We start from the raw sequence: 15762 nt of genomic DNA on the forward strand, positions 1-15762 counted from the left end.
ATTACAAAACTAATATTTTGGGACATTATTTATTGCTTGCATTCTAAGAATAGCTCTGAGTAGGCTTCTTTTTTTTTAACTATCTTTTACACCTATCATTTACAATTTTTGCATTTCTTTGAGCCTGGGGGAAGAAAGTAGGAGACTTAGAGAGTAATGATAGTGATGTACTTGAGGCTAAAAGGTGCTTTCAGCAGCCTGAGCGAAAATTTTTGAAGACAATTAAAATCTTATGTAATTCTATTTTAAAGAACTGTGTGACTTGAGGTTTGATTAATCAGGATAAATTTTTATACAAATGTCACAGATTTTTCTTTCAGTTGTTACTTTCTCTGCCTCTCCTTTTCTTTCTTTTCTTCATTGACTCTGCCATGACCCCTCTCTCCCTCAACTTGGTTTTTTTCTTTATCTTTTCATAACCTCCTCTCTACTTTTCTTAAAATTTTCTTGTTGTTTTTCTTATTTATATTTATGTTTTATTGATTCATTCTTTCTCCTCTTTATCTTATTTATATTTCCATCTATCTCTTTCTCATTTTTTTCTATTTTACCATCTTTTTTCTTCTATTTTCTGATAAGCTTGGGTATGGATTCTTTGAAAATTTATGTGACTTACTCAAAATCAAAATTAGCTATATTCATACAATTAGCTTATCAAGTATTAATTGAGGTCAATGTATGTGCCAAACTATATTCTTACAACCGGGGACAGAGCTGTGTAAAAGAAGATTAAAATGAATGAATGTTACATTATAATACATAATTAAATATGTAATATATATTTGTGCATGTATTCTTAACATATAATACTTAAAGGTAAAAATCTACTATTGTTCTTGGTGTAAAAAAGAGAGATGCTAAATCTACTGTCATTATTATAAGTAGTTAAAATGTACACAAATATAGATTATATAGTAACACTTATTACTTATTATACTTTAATTATTATTACTTAAATACTTATTACCTATAGATAATAGTACTAATTTATAGATAATAAGTATTTAACCAGGGTAAGAGTGACCAGGTGAGAAAACAGGTTTCAATGTACCTAGAGTGGTCATAAAAACCCTCACGGAAAATTTAGAGTTTGAACAATGATTTGAAGAGTGAGATGAAATATGTGCAGATACATCAAATTATTTTGAAGAACCAGCAATACTTTGTGTAGATTTCCATGTTATTTTATGGTTAGATAAGGAATATAACCTGAAGAGTTTTTTTAATAATGCTCAGAGTTGTTGTAATTAAATCAGGAGTGTTATAATCTCATCGGTGGATAAATCCATTGTAACAAATTTACTGGGTGATAACCTAGGCAGGTGGGGTGTGGCAGGAGATGATGAGTCCCTGCAGGTGTGGAATTATGGATTACACTTTTATCTTTGAATTCATTGCTTAATCTCTGATTCTGGCCTCTGTGATGTGAGAGCACAGCCCTTGTTATCTTCATCTCTCTGCTTCCAACCACCATGTCCTGAGCTTCATAGACCCTTGCTTCTCATGAATTGAACCTGAAGTTTTCAAAAACTATGAGCAAATAAATCTTCTTTCCTCCAAGTTGCATATTCAGTTGTTTTAGATTATATTAGTGGTAATGTTGGCTGAGACAAGTTGATAAATTTTTAAGGAGCATCAAAGAGTGAGCATGGAGAAAGTAAAGTATATTAGAGGCAGTCATAGCACATTTTTTTTTTTTTTTTGGTGCTGGGGACAGAATACAGGGTGTTCTACCTCTGAGACACACACTCAGTCTAATTTTTTTTTTTTAATTTTGGGAAAGGGACTCAATAAATTGTGAAAGACCTCACTAAATTGCTGAGGTTGGCTGCAAACCTGCAATCCTCCCATTTCAGTCTCCCACGTACTGAAGTTATAAGTGTGCACCACCATGCCTAGCACAATGATAAGATTATTAAGTGTAGCTAAATTATGTAGGACTGCATAGGATTTTTAAAATTAATCTTATAAAATATACATATAGCCGGGCGTGGTGGTAAACACTTGTAATCCCCGCACTTTGAAGGCGGAGACAGTAGGATGGCACAGTTTCGAAGCCAGCTGCGCTGGTTTAAGAGACCATGTCTCCAAAAATAAAAAAGTATAAAATAGGTCTTGGAGTGTAGCCCGGAGGTAGAAGGGCTTCCAGGAACCCCAGTACCAGCAATAAATAAATAAATAAATAAATAAATAAATAAATAAATATATGCATACATATGTTTTTGTATATATATAGCTTTAAATTATGATTAAATATAATTACATATCAATTATGTGCACAAATAATTTAAATATATGTATAATTTATATATAATATAATTATATACATATATATGTGTACATGTATATAAATATATACTTATTTATTTATATATCTTGAGAAATATTTTGGTACTGGGAATTGAACTTACTGGTATTCTACCTCGAAGTACTACCGCTGACCTTTTTATTTTTTATTCTGAAACAGGGTCTCACTAGGTTGCTGAGAGTCTCACTGAGTTGCTGTATCTGGCCACAAAGCTTTGATCCTTTTGTTTCAGCCTGTTAAGTACTAGGATTACACACATTCAACCTGGTTTCAACTTGAAATTTTATAAAATAGAAAGTATTATGGCTCATGCAACACTGAGATATCAGGCTCCACTGTGCTCAAGGGCTTAAGCAGTGTCATCATGTTCATCTTTTTCCTGTTTACATTAGGTAATGACCTAATCACTGCTTATGTTCTGTGCATCGTTCTTAAGCTCAGACAGTCACTAGCAGCTTTGGTTATCAGTTTAGCAACCTCAGTGAAAAAGAATTTTCTCCCAGTGATTATACATCTGTACAATTTAGGTACTTCAGTTAACTTTGCTTCACCACTTGCCAACCCTAAAACATTCACTGCTGTCAATAAGATGCACAGCTTTTTCTTTAAATTATCATTTAACTATCATAAATGGATGAAACTCTGGAAAACTGAAGTAATTTTGCTTTTCAAGGTCTGCCTGGACACTGCCATCCTTAGATCAAATGATTTTAGAATATGCTATTTTTAGAGCATGAGAATCTATATTTACTTAGATATGACTATAAATGAATGTATGCTATTTTGGATTCTTCTCCATAGTATTTTTTCAATTAGGCATGTTGACTTTATACGGGGAAATTTGGGAATATTTTCTATAAAATATTAGACCATAATGGATTCTGAAAAATAATTTTCTAAGTAACCTATTACTTGTGTTTCTACTTTGTTCTGTTTTATTTTTATATGTCTGGAAAACTGGTAAAATTTGGGCAAAGCTAGCCAATAATTAAAAGTGTAGACTGAAAATCAATTATATGTACTTAATTTGTTAGCTTAAGATGTGTATTATTCACCAAACCCTAAGAATAAAGTAAAAATTACAAAGGTTAAATTCCTTACTGTGATCACTTTTGTATCTGTCTTCTCTGGCCCACTTTGTGTTACTTATATAATTTTATAAGTTATACTTCAATAAAGTTTATTAAAATAGTTTGAAGTATTTTTCTGTTTTGTTATTTGGATATGAAAATATCCAAAATTATTCATAAGTTTGAGTTGGAGTTTGTTAGAAACATGGAAATATAGAGCATCTTACAAGTTCACTTAATCATCACTATTTTATTGTGAAACCTTTACAAATTAAATATTGTTTAAGAAAAGCTAAAGAATTTTTGTTTGTAGTATTGCTAATAAGGAAAATAATCAGCTAAAATTGTGTTACTGATCAAAATTCAAAAGATTATATATATAAATATATATATATATATATATATATATATATATTTTTTTTTTTTACTTATTTTTGTGGTACTGGGGATTTAACCCAGGGACATTCTACCTCCAAGATACACTCACAGCCTTAATTTTATTTTTTATTTTGAAATAGGGTCTCACTAAGTTTCAAAGGAACTCATTAAGCAAGCAGCTGAGGCTAGCTGTGAATCTGTGATCCTCCTGTCTCATTTCCCAAGTACCAGGATTACAAGTGTATGCCCACCACACCCAGCATATTTATTTTTATAGTAATTAAAATTTTTTGTAACTAGTTCTGCAGTTTCATTTTAAGGCAGTTTTAAAAATATAAAAAGTAGATTTCAGCAATTTTTACTTGACTGGAAAAAAGCAAACAGTTTTATAAATATCGCAAGGGCCCTTTGGAGTAGGAAACTTGAAGCATAAATTTTTCTAGAATTGTTTACAAGAAACAAAAAAATTTAGATTTGGTCCACATATCATTGGTTTATAGCACTGAATCTCTGTTCTCTCTGTCTTAGTGAGCATTTGCTTCTTTGTGGAAGCAAAGAAGTGAGTAAAGAAGAGGATGGGTCAGTCATTTTAACATTTAAAGGTATCATGCCATTAAAAATTCCACTCCATAATAGTACTTCATAGTACTAAGAAGTATTACTTTCTTGATTCATATTTCAAAAAGTATATACTTACCAATCCCATAGATATAAAAAAAGGTTGATTCAATGTAGTGAATGTTCCATAAACCCCTTTAAGCAAATGCAGCTAATTCCTAAGACTTGTATAGTCATATTTATATGTAACTGAACTAAATTCCCATTTAAATGACACATTTTTAGACACAGAATGGATCATTTAGGTACTTAAGTCCTTCCTTATATGAATCTCAAGACTAAATATCACTGTAGTAATTTTTCTCTGCCTTGAGCTTTGAATTATTTCTTTTCCTTACTTTGCTTTTGAAGTTTTATAAAATTGTAGTTATTTTAAAGGCAGTCATACCTCAAGCCACTAGAGTTAAAATTTATGGAACATTAGCTGTTCTTTGGAGGAGAGAGATCTTAAGCACCCCAGGATACAAGAGTTTCTGGAGCCCAGAAACAGCCCCTGAAAAGCTAATATTCATAAGACCAGAGTCCAAGTAAGTTGATATTAAGCTAGCTCTGGAGAGACTATTAGATAAAGCATCAAAAAAGTGATGTACATTTTTCGTTAAAGAAAAAAATTACAATTTATAAATTACTTATGAAAATACTAAGAAAAAGGTCAGTTTCTTTGGGAAGTATTTCAGCCATACTTAGCATGAGCCTGAATTTGAAGAACAGTAAAAACAAAAAATGATCACTATGGCTATATCAGACCTAAATAATACCCCTTAAACATTCTATTAGCTAATAATACTTTATTAGTATTAATTTATTATTCATTATTAATACTTTTAATACTTATAAATGAGAAATCATTTTAATACTCAATTCAATTCAGTTAGTATATATTGTGTGTCAGACATAGGGATACTGCAGCATTTTAAGTAGTGGTATCAAAATACTGTTTAATAATCTCCCCAAAGAACTTTAAGTGAAATGAAAGTGACAATTGGGTTTATGCTCTAGTATGTAAATACTCAATACATTTATTAAATTTGAGTGACATTAAATTAGGAACATTTATATTTGACTTGCAGCTTGGTACTATAAGAAGGATAAAAGCTTAGAAGTCCTTGACTTAGATTCCCCACCCTTAGGGTGAATCAAGAAAATTCAATGGACATTGGTGATTTTAGAATATGTTCATGAAGATCATCTCTGATCTAAAGTGATTATAGTTCATATATCTTGACTTATCAAGGTGAATTAAATAATAAAAAGGAAGAAAACTTTAATCAATTATTTCAAGGCATTGTCTATAAGAAACAGATGACCCTAAGATGAATAGGACCTTATTATTATAAATAAAATAAAATTGTTATGGTTCAAGGCCAAAAAAAAAAATAATTCTCCTTGCTTCAGGGAAGAATAAACCAAGTTTGAGTTCCATATTTGTGTCAGTGACCTTCATTCCCTAAGTTTCAAGAGGGCAATATGAGAGACACAGATAAATATTAAACATTAAGTGAGTTTGTGGCATATCTAAGAAAATCAAATATTACAAAGTCCAAACTTTAATAATTGCCTACAATTAAATTTGCATGAACTTTGTTCCAGTCAGAGGCATTATCCAAATTATTCAGAACAGTAAGCAAATCAATATGTCCCTGCTCTGAAAGAAGACACTAAATTTTGTGCTTTGTTAAATTATATCATGAAACCATGAGTATTCATGCAATCAAAATTAAATAATTGAAAGCTAAGTACAGGTAAATGAAGTGTTATATTTATATTAAGAACTGGATTTGTGAGTAGAAATAGAGAAGATATATCTAGAAAGCTAAAGGTTTTTAAGATTCTGTGTAAGCCTGAAATATTGTTAATGTTTTTGCATTATAATAGTGATGTTCTAAAGAAAAAGTTAGCCGGGCATGGTGGCGCACGCTTGTAATTCCAGCGCTTGGGAGACTGAGACAGAAAGATCGCACAGGTTCAAAGCCAGCCTCAACTACTTAGTGAAGCTCTCAGCAATTTACTGAGACCCTATTTCCAAATAAAGTATAAAAATAGGTCTGGGAGTATAGCCTGAAGATATAAAAGACTCTGGGTTCCACCCCCAATACCACAAAAAAAAAAAAGAAAGAAAAATGAAAGAAAGAAAGAAAGAGAAAGAAAGAAAGAAAGAAAGAAAGAAAGAAAGAAAGAAAGAAAGAAAGAAAGATCTCTTATGGTGACAAATTGAAGCTGATAGGAAGTTTACCAAGAAGAAATTGGTGAAAAGAGACATATGTTTAATTTCACAGATTATCATAGCATCTGATTGCTTCCTGGAGAAGGTATAGGAGTCTTGCTAGTTAGTTCTGCTCATAACTGAATAAACAGTCTTCCAAAACAATTAGGCTCTCAATTCAGACATAACACCAAAGCCTAAAAGTTTCTGGAGTTCTGAGTGTATAACGGATATTCTTACCTGTGTATTTTAGATAGCTACATTTTTTCATTTACCATTCTTCAGATCTTTGAATTTTGAGAACTTATTTTGATTTATTCACAGAGGATATATTCATACTTTATGACAGTATTAAAACGACTAAATTTGTCAACTTCGGACTATGAAAAAATTTTTTCTGATTATCGCCTTTGAGTCAATGATATTAAGGGGCTTAAAGAGAGGAGACAAAGAAATTTTGCAACTCTAAAATTATATTTATGGCTTTCTCTTCTTTTGATATAAAGCATTTTTTAAAATTTTGTCTGATTTGGACTCATCATTAGCATTTAAAAGCATACAGAGTTTGCTTTTTATATGAGGGTTTGAAAGTAGTGTGCATTTTTAAATATTTTATTTATTTAGTGCCACTACAACCATACACTTTATCCTTTTTTTCATTGTGAAAAATATTTATTTTTAATATATTTTATTGATGCATTGTAGTCAAACATCACAATGGATTACAAGATTTGTTAGGATATCCAAGTACACATCATCCAATCAACCTTTATTCAGGGGACTTCCAGGAAGATGTCACGGAGAAAAGCGGGGCTTATAAGCCCCGCTAACAACCAATCTCTATTACCACAAAATCAGCACCTTTCATAGCCAGAAAACACCATCAGCAGAGAAACAAAAACTGTAAATACAAGGGACAGAGAAAAAGAGGGCTGGAAAAACAAGACACCAGAAAGAAACCAGACGGCAGTGCTGCAGCCAGAGCGGCGGTGCAGAGTGGCGGTGCAGAGTGGCGCGGACCCCATATTCCCTTGCAGCACCAGGCCCCAGAGAGGAGGGGAACTCAGAACATAGCTCAGAGCCAGAGAGGAGATACGCCAGCCTCATGGCGGAGGATGCTGCAGCAGCGCCATACTGCTGGCAGAAGCAGCAAGCTCACCAGATGGCACCAGACCAACGCACTCAACAGCCCACAAGGCTCCAGAGAGGAGCAGCGGACAGAGAGCCGAGGTGAGCAGCTACGGATCAAGCGGGTGGTATTCGGCAAATTTTTCGGTGCAGGGAGCATCTAAAGCTCCCAGGGGCCGGGCTAAGCACACCCTGCAGGGACTCAGAGTGGAGATCAAAAACAGAAAAGAAATATGCCAGCCTCAAGGCCAAGGGCATGGCAGTGGTGCCATATTGCCACTGGTGGCAGCAGCAGCGAATTCACCAAGTCCACGACAGCTCCATCAGCGGACTCAACAACAGTGAGTCAAATTGTGGCCCCTAGAGGAGAAATCCCAGTACTGAACTCCCAGGGACTTGACCCAGTGGGGTTGTGGAAGTGGCAGAGATAACACATCATAGTCTCAACTCCCTGCAGGAGAACGCCCTACCTGGCACACAACATGGTCTAAAGCAGCCTAAATTAACAACCTGGGTCTGAGACTTTGTGATACAACCCAGTAAAGGAGTAGTGGTAACTGAGATACCACAGACTCGAGATCCAGAGCACCTTAAGTGAAGTTGTAGTGACCCAGGGAAGAACCCAGAGAAGTCACAAACTTCTGAAATTATGGGAAAGAGGAATAACAATGGAGCAATGAGTGTCCACAACCCCACAACATCAGAACCTGATAAAACAGAAATTCAGAGATTTCTAGAAGATCAAATCAGGAAAATAACTGTAGAAATAATAGAGGTGTTTCGAAAAGAATTCAGAGAGAGCCAAAAGAGATAAAGGATGCAATCAATGAAGTAAAGGCCTCAATTCAAAGTATTAACAACCGATTACACTACATGAAGAATAGAATCTTGCTCCTAGAAGATGAACACTCCAAAAATGAACGCATAGTTTCTAATCTAGAAAAAAATATCCGACATCAGGAATCTGAGATTGAAGAAATATGGGCCCATTTTAAGAGAGCTAACCTGAGAATAATTGAAATAGAGGAGGGAAAAGAAGGTGAAACCAAAGGGGTCAACAATCTCTTCAAGGAAGTAATAGCAGAAAATTTTCCAAACATAGAACAAGAGGTTGATACACAGGTCCAAGAAACTTATAGAACTCCCTTTAGACAGGATCAAAAAAGAGGATCCCCACACCACATAACTGTCAAAATGACCAATGTGGAAGCCAAGCAGAGAATCTTAAAGGCAACAAAAACAAAGGGCCAAGTGACATTCAGAGGCAAACCAATTAGAATCACTCCAGACTTCCCAAACCAAGTCATGACAGCCAGAAGGGCTTGGAGTAACATATTCCAAACTCTGAAAGAAAACAACTTCCAGCCAAAAATTTCCTACCCAGCAAAACTTTCTATCAAATTAGATGGGGAAATAATAAGCTTCCATGACAAACAGAAACTGAAGGAATTTATGTCTTCAAAACCAGCGCTAGAGAAAATATTCAAAGAGATTAACTACAAAGAAGAAATAGGTAACACACACCAGAACCAGAGAAACAAGATTTTCCATCCAACAGACAACTAAGACTGTTTATCTTTGAAGATTCATTATTTATGTTAGTCTTTTACCTATTTCTAAATTGTATCATTTGCTTTTATTGTTTCTGATTTTTAGAATTTCTATTTGGAATATTAATATACATTCAGATATGGCATTTGGAAATATTTTATCCCATTCTATCAGTAACTTTTTACTCTGTTTACATTGTCTTTGAATATACAATATATATTTTTTTAATTTTTAGGGAGTTTGGTTACCCTTCTGTTGCCTGTGTCATTGAAATCATATCCAAGAAATCACTGCCAATTTCAATGTTGTGAGGTTTTATGACCCAGATTTTCTTCTAAAAGTTTATAGTCTTTAGATTTATATTTAGGTGTTTTATCTATTTTTGAGTTAATATTTGTATATGGTGTCAGGTAAGGGTCCAATTTTATTCTTTTTCATGTAATTATTATTTTTCAACAATATTTAGTTAAAAGATTATTATTTCCTCCACCAAATGTTCATGGAAACCTTGTCAAAAATAACTTAACAATATATGGAAGAATTTATCTCTAGGCTTTTATTTAATTCCAATGGTTTATATATCTGCCTTTATAACAGTACTACACTGTTTCAATTATTGTAGCTTTATATGGTTTGAAATCAGAAAATATAAAGTATGAAATATGAGGTTTGAAATCAGAAAATTTTTTCTTTTTTGAGATCGTTTTGGGTATCTAGAGTCCATATTCCATATTAAGGTAGATTTTTTCTGAAAAATAAATAAATAAATGTATGATAGTTTCACCTAAAAAAAAAAAGAAAAAAAATATTCTCTAGTAAGAAAAAAAGCAAAAAGGAATATTGAAATGTTATCTTTAAGTCATCAAAAGCTTGGTATCAGACAAATGAAACTGTTATGTGAGATTTTCATTGTTAATTTTGGATAAATTGCTATAATTCTAGATGTCAACCACTAAGCCAAGCATGGGAAGGGATCGAGTAGTGGCTAACTGGGCAATGTGTGCTTTTTTGTCTACAAAAGTTTTTTTTTTTTTTTAATCCCATTTTGATGTATGAATACAATGCACCAATAAAAAAATTAAAAAAAAAACTTATTCAATCCCCATCCCATTCCCTCCCCCTCCCTCAATTCCATGCTTAATTTAGTGTTTAACATTGATATATTTATTTACGTACATCATGTGCTTTAAAGAGATTCCATCTTCCCTCATCCCATCATCTCTGATTGGTCACCTTAATTGCTCCTCTATAGGGCCCCTTCTTCCACTAGATTCCCTCCTATTACCCATTTCTTCTTAGTTTTGCAAAGTGAAAGCATCCAATTCTTTTATTTTCAGTGATATTTCTCTGTATATGCAGCTTTGCAAGTCCAAATCCCACTCTTGAAGGCCCCAGCACCAGCCTGGCCACCTGGTAGACACTGATCCCAGCCTCATTGGCTCCAGAACTGGCCTTGCCTCATGGCACTCTCTGATCCCAGCCTCATAGGCCCCAGCACCAGCTTTGCCTTTAGGCTAGCTCCTATATTGGCCTCGCTGGCTCCAGCTATGGCCTCACCAAATGTCACGCACCAATTCCAGCCTTGCTGACCCCAGCACCAGCCTTGCACCATGGCATGCTTCAATCCCAGCCTCCTTGACTCTGGCACTGGCCTTGCCTCATGGCAGGCTCTGATCCTGGCCTCACTGGCCCTGACACCAGCCTCACTCCTTAGCAGGCTCCGATCTTTACCTTGCTGGCCCCGACACTGGCCTCACGCCCTGGCAAGCTTCGATCCTGGCCTCAAAGGCCCCAGCACCAGTCTTGCCTCACAGCAGTCTCTGATCCTGGCCTCACTGGCCCCGGCACTGGCCTCACCCCTGGGCAAGCTTCGATCCTGGCCTCAAAGGCCCCAGCACCAGTCTTGCCTCACAGTATTCTCTGATCCTGGCCTCACTGGCCCCGGCACTGGCCTCACCCCTCGGCAAGCTTCGATCCTGGCCTCAAAGGCCCCAGCACCAGTCTTGCCTCACAGCAGTCTCTGATCCTGGCCTCACTGGCCCCGGCACTGACCTCACCCCTGGGCAGGCTCCAATCCTGGCCTCACTAGCCCCGGCACTGGCCAAGCCATCCAGCTGTGTGTGTGTATGTGTATGTATGTATATATATACATTATTGTTTGGAAACTGGGTCTCTTAAGCCAGCAAGGCTGGCCTCAGAACCTCCATGATTCTACTGTCTCCACCTCCCAAGCGCGGGGATTGCAGAGTGTTTATTTTTTATTTTTTTATTTTTTTGTGGGTCCTAGGATGGAACCCAGGGGCATTGACCTCCGAGCTACAACCCCTGCCCTATTTTTTATTCTTTATTTTGAAACAGGGTCTCACTAAGTTGTAGGTGATAAGTTGGGTCCTGCACTCATGTGACTTTGTGTCACATGACCTCTGCAGGGCAAGGGAGGGGCTGAAACCCCCGTGAGAATTGGGTGTTCCCGCGAGTAAACCCCCATCTTGCGAGATGCATACCTTGAAAAGGAGAGCCCGCATCCTCAAACTTCGGACAGGCACACGGGCTCCACGGTGTCTCGCCATGATCCCTGGGAGAGCCATGCAATTAAAATTTTACATGCCACGTGTACCGGACCTCTCTCATGTTTTTCACACTCTGCCATACTCACATATTTTTTTTTATTTTACTCACATTAATTTTTTATTTTACTTATCATTTAGTGCCAATCCGGGACAACTCTTGGGTCCCTCCCCATTTTTTTCTTTTTTTTTTTTTCTTTTTTTTTCTTTTTTTTTCTTTTTTTGAGCCCCGGACTCTCCAACCCGCCAGCAGCTCGACTGCGAGTTCCCACACCACCACTCTGCTTGGAGGCGCTGCTCCCACCACTGCCGCCGCTGCCGCCCCGTGCCTGCCTGGACCATAAGCCTTCTTCCCCAGCCCCGCGCTCTCCAGGAGAGCCGGAGGCCTTCTTCTCGCCCTGGACTCTGCTGAGAGTCTGCGGCCATCTTTCTGGCCCCACACTCTGTTGAGAGCCAGTGGCCATCTTTCCAGCCCTGAGCTCTGCTGAGAGCCCATGGCCATCTTTTCGGCCCCATGCTGTGCTGAGAGCCGGTGGCCATCCTTCCGGCCCTGAGCTCTGCTGAGAGCCGGTGGCCATCTTTCTGATCCCGCGCTCTGCTGAGAGTCCGCGGCCATTTTTCCGGCCCTGCACTCTGCTGAGAGCCGGTGGCCATCTTTTCCCACCCACATGCTCTATTCCGGAGCATCAGCGGCCATCTTCCACTGCCACCGTGGCCGCGGCCACCACCACTGGGGCGTGCAGGCTCCACCAGCCGCCAGGCTGCCAGTTCCACCTGCCCCGAGCCAGGCTCCTTGGGTGATGCTGGCACCTGCTCTGCCTGCCGACCGCCTGCGTGAGCCAGGACCTCTGCCTGCCACTTGGACCTCCTAAAACCACCATTCCAGCTCAGCGCTCCGGTCACCGCCGGGACCTCTGGCCGGTTTGCCCCTCCTGCCCCGAGCCAGGCTCATTGGGCGGTGAACAGCCGGCATCGGCGTCCGCCACAGTCACCCGTGCCAGGCACAGCTCTACTCACTGCTGCTGCTCCCTTCTGCCCGCCCGAGCCAGGTTCACTGGAGGTGTTCCTTGGGGCCCAGCGTCAGCGTCTGCCGCGTGCCTGGAAGCCATTTTGTCTCCACGCCACAAACCCGGCAAGCCACACCGCCTGCATGCCACCATTTGATGGCCAGTGCCATCCATACCAGCCACCAGCATCCACGTGCCCCAGCTCCACTACACCCCCAGCAGCTTCTCAGTGCTTCTGTTGCAGCCAGCGCTGGCCAGCAATGCTTCACACCGGTAAACTGCCTTCTTCCCTTGGTTAGCGGGTTCTGGACTTGGGTGTTCCAGTCCACTGGGACCCCAAAATCCAAGCGCTTGGTGACCCATTGTCCCCTGGTCCACTGGGACCACCCTCCGGATGACCAGGTCATCCTCTGGTTTGGAGAAGGGATGAAGACGTTCTTCTCTATCTCTTAACCTCCATTTCTGAATGATTGAGCAGGGAAATCAGGGATGCCCATTTCCTGTTCTTCCTTTCCGCCCATGAACCAATTATGGGGAGTCGAACCTTTATACTAGCAGATGCCCTGAGAGCCTGTCTGCCTTGATATGAGTTGGGAAATGGGTTGTGGTGGCCTAGGAATAGTTAGAAACTTTTATAAGCGGTCTGGTATCCCTCCAAATGCTCTCCCCCATCAGCTTCCATTTATTTTCCCACCAGCTGCCATTTTGTGATGGTGCGTAGTTGCTGCCTGGTGATGTCACAGTCACCATCTTGGCCCACGCCAGACTGCAATTTTGCTGGGCGGCCTGCTCAGGCGCGCCCTAGGTGCTGCAGGAAATGCCAGGCTGGGGCTGGAGCGACACCCTCTGCCTGTTGGGAGTCTGCGTTGCCATTCTTGCCGGACACCTGGCCCGGGATGTGCTCTTTGTGTGTGAGTGTAGGTCCGTCGCAGCTGACAGAACCTTAACATGACATCTAAAGTTTTAATTCCAGAGAGAAACAGGCGGAGATGGAGCGTAGACTCCAACTTTGCCAAAAAGCAGATCCCTGGTAGCTGCCCTTCGGCTGGTGGTGGCGGCTCAGCCCTCTGGAGTGCCACCTAGGTGTGGAGGACTGCAACAATGACTACCTCCAGGAACCTGCCTGAAGTGGGGTGAAGCCATGCCCACCAATCAGACTGTGCCCGGAGTGTGGCCAGGAGGGCCACTGGAACAGTGCCCTTGGAAAAGGATGAGCCCCAGGTGCCTCAACACAGGGGGAACACCTTTCCAGACCAGGCCCTGCCACTGGCCCTACTCAGCCTGGCTGAAGACTGACGGCTCCTGGATCCCTCAACCTCCATCCTCCTTGCCAGCTCAGGGTAGCTCTCCAGGTAGTGAGTAAGCCAGTCTCCTTTTTGGCTGCCTGCTCAATCTCATGATTTGTTTTTTTTTTTTTTTTTTTTCTTTAATAGCCCTCGCCTGTTCAAGCCTCCTCAAGCGCACATCACTAAGCTGTCCAGGGTAACCTCCAATTCGCACTGCAGCTATGCACCCACTGGCACCCCCTTCTGGGGGACTGGACTATCGACTCCTCCCGGCCTGGGGCCCCTGACGATGCCCCTTCACAGCAGAAAGAAGCTAGAGGGTCCAATCGTCTTCTGTTATCCCTACCATCAAAAGGCCGGGATGATAAGTTGGGTCCTGCACTCATGTGGCTTTGTGTCACATGACCTCTGCAGGGCAAGGGAGGGGCTGAAACCCCCACGAGAATTGGGTGTTCCCGTGAGTAAACCCCCATCTCGCGAGATGCATACCTTGAAAAGGAGAGCCCACGTCCTCAAACTTCGGACAGGTGCGCGGGCCCCACGGTGCCTTGCCCTAATCCCCAGGAGAGCCGTGCCACTAAAACTTTACATGCCACGTGTACCGGACCTCTCTCATGTTTTTCACACTCTGCCATACTAACATTATTTTTATTTTACTCGCATTAATTTTTTATTTTACTTATCAGTAGGAAGCCTCACTGAGTAACTGAGGCTGTCCGCGAACCGCGATCCTCCAGTTTTAGCCTCCCAAATGCTGGGATTCCAAGCGTGCGCCACCACGCCTGGCTTGCAGAGTGTTTAATATGAGAGAGTAGTACATGTCTTTTGTGAAAGCTGGGACCCCAAATTCCCAGTGGCAATGAATTTTGTCCTCCCTCCAAAGGCAGAGGTCCACAGTTTCACTCCAGAGAGCAGGCTTGGCTGCTCCACATGTACCCTGGCCTCCCACTCTGCACAGAGAGCACAGTGGCCATGAGGGCTGATGACTCCCAGAACCTGCAGTGTGGTGGCCCATCCCCGTCATGTGATGTTCCCTCTGAAATGCCCCAATCCATTTTACCACTTAGCATGTTGTCCAGAATTCCTGATCATGTGTGGGAGGAGCAGTCTACTTTTGGGGAGATTTCCTTGAAATTTCATGGTGGACAGGACTGGATCTGTCTGCCCCTCCAAATTTGGCCACCACCACCACCACTGCTGCCACTGCCATCTTGGTTCTCTCCCGAACACCTTTCCCACATGGATTGTTTTCCAGAATTCCCAAGCATGTGCGGCAGTAGCGGTATACCTTTGAGGATATTTCTTTAAAATTATGAGGTGAAACGGATTGAATCTCTGCCTCTACCAAATGCTGACCACTGCTGCTGCTGCCACAGTCATCTCGGTTCTCTTCAGAGCACCCTCTTCACACAGCATGTTGTCCCAAGTTCCGACAGTCATCTTGATCCCTCTCCAATATTTTTTCCTTCTTTTTTTTTCTTTAAAGAAGATAGTATGTATAGTTTGAATAGGTTGTGGGATCGAGCACTTGGCAGCAATGAATTTTATCTCCCTTCCAGGAGCAGAGGCCCACAGCCTCACCACATAGAGCAGGATCTGCTGTTCCAAGTGCACCACAGGCCTTGGCACAGCACAGCAGCACTGAG

Source organism: Muscardinus avellanarius, assembly GCF_963383645.1.
Source record: "Muscardinus avellanarius genome assembly, chromosome: 7".
In the NCBI taxonomy this organism is placed as follows: Eukaryota; Metazoa; Chordata; class Mammalia; order Rodentia; family Gliridae; genus Muscardinus; species Muscardinus avellanarius.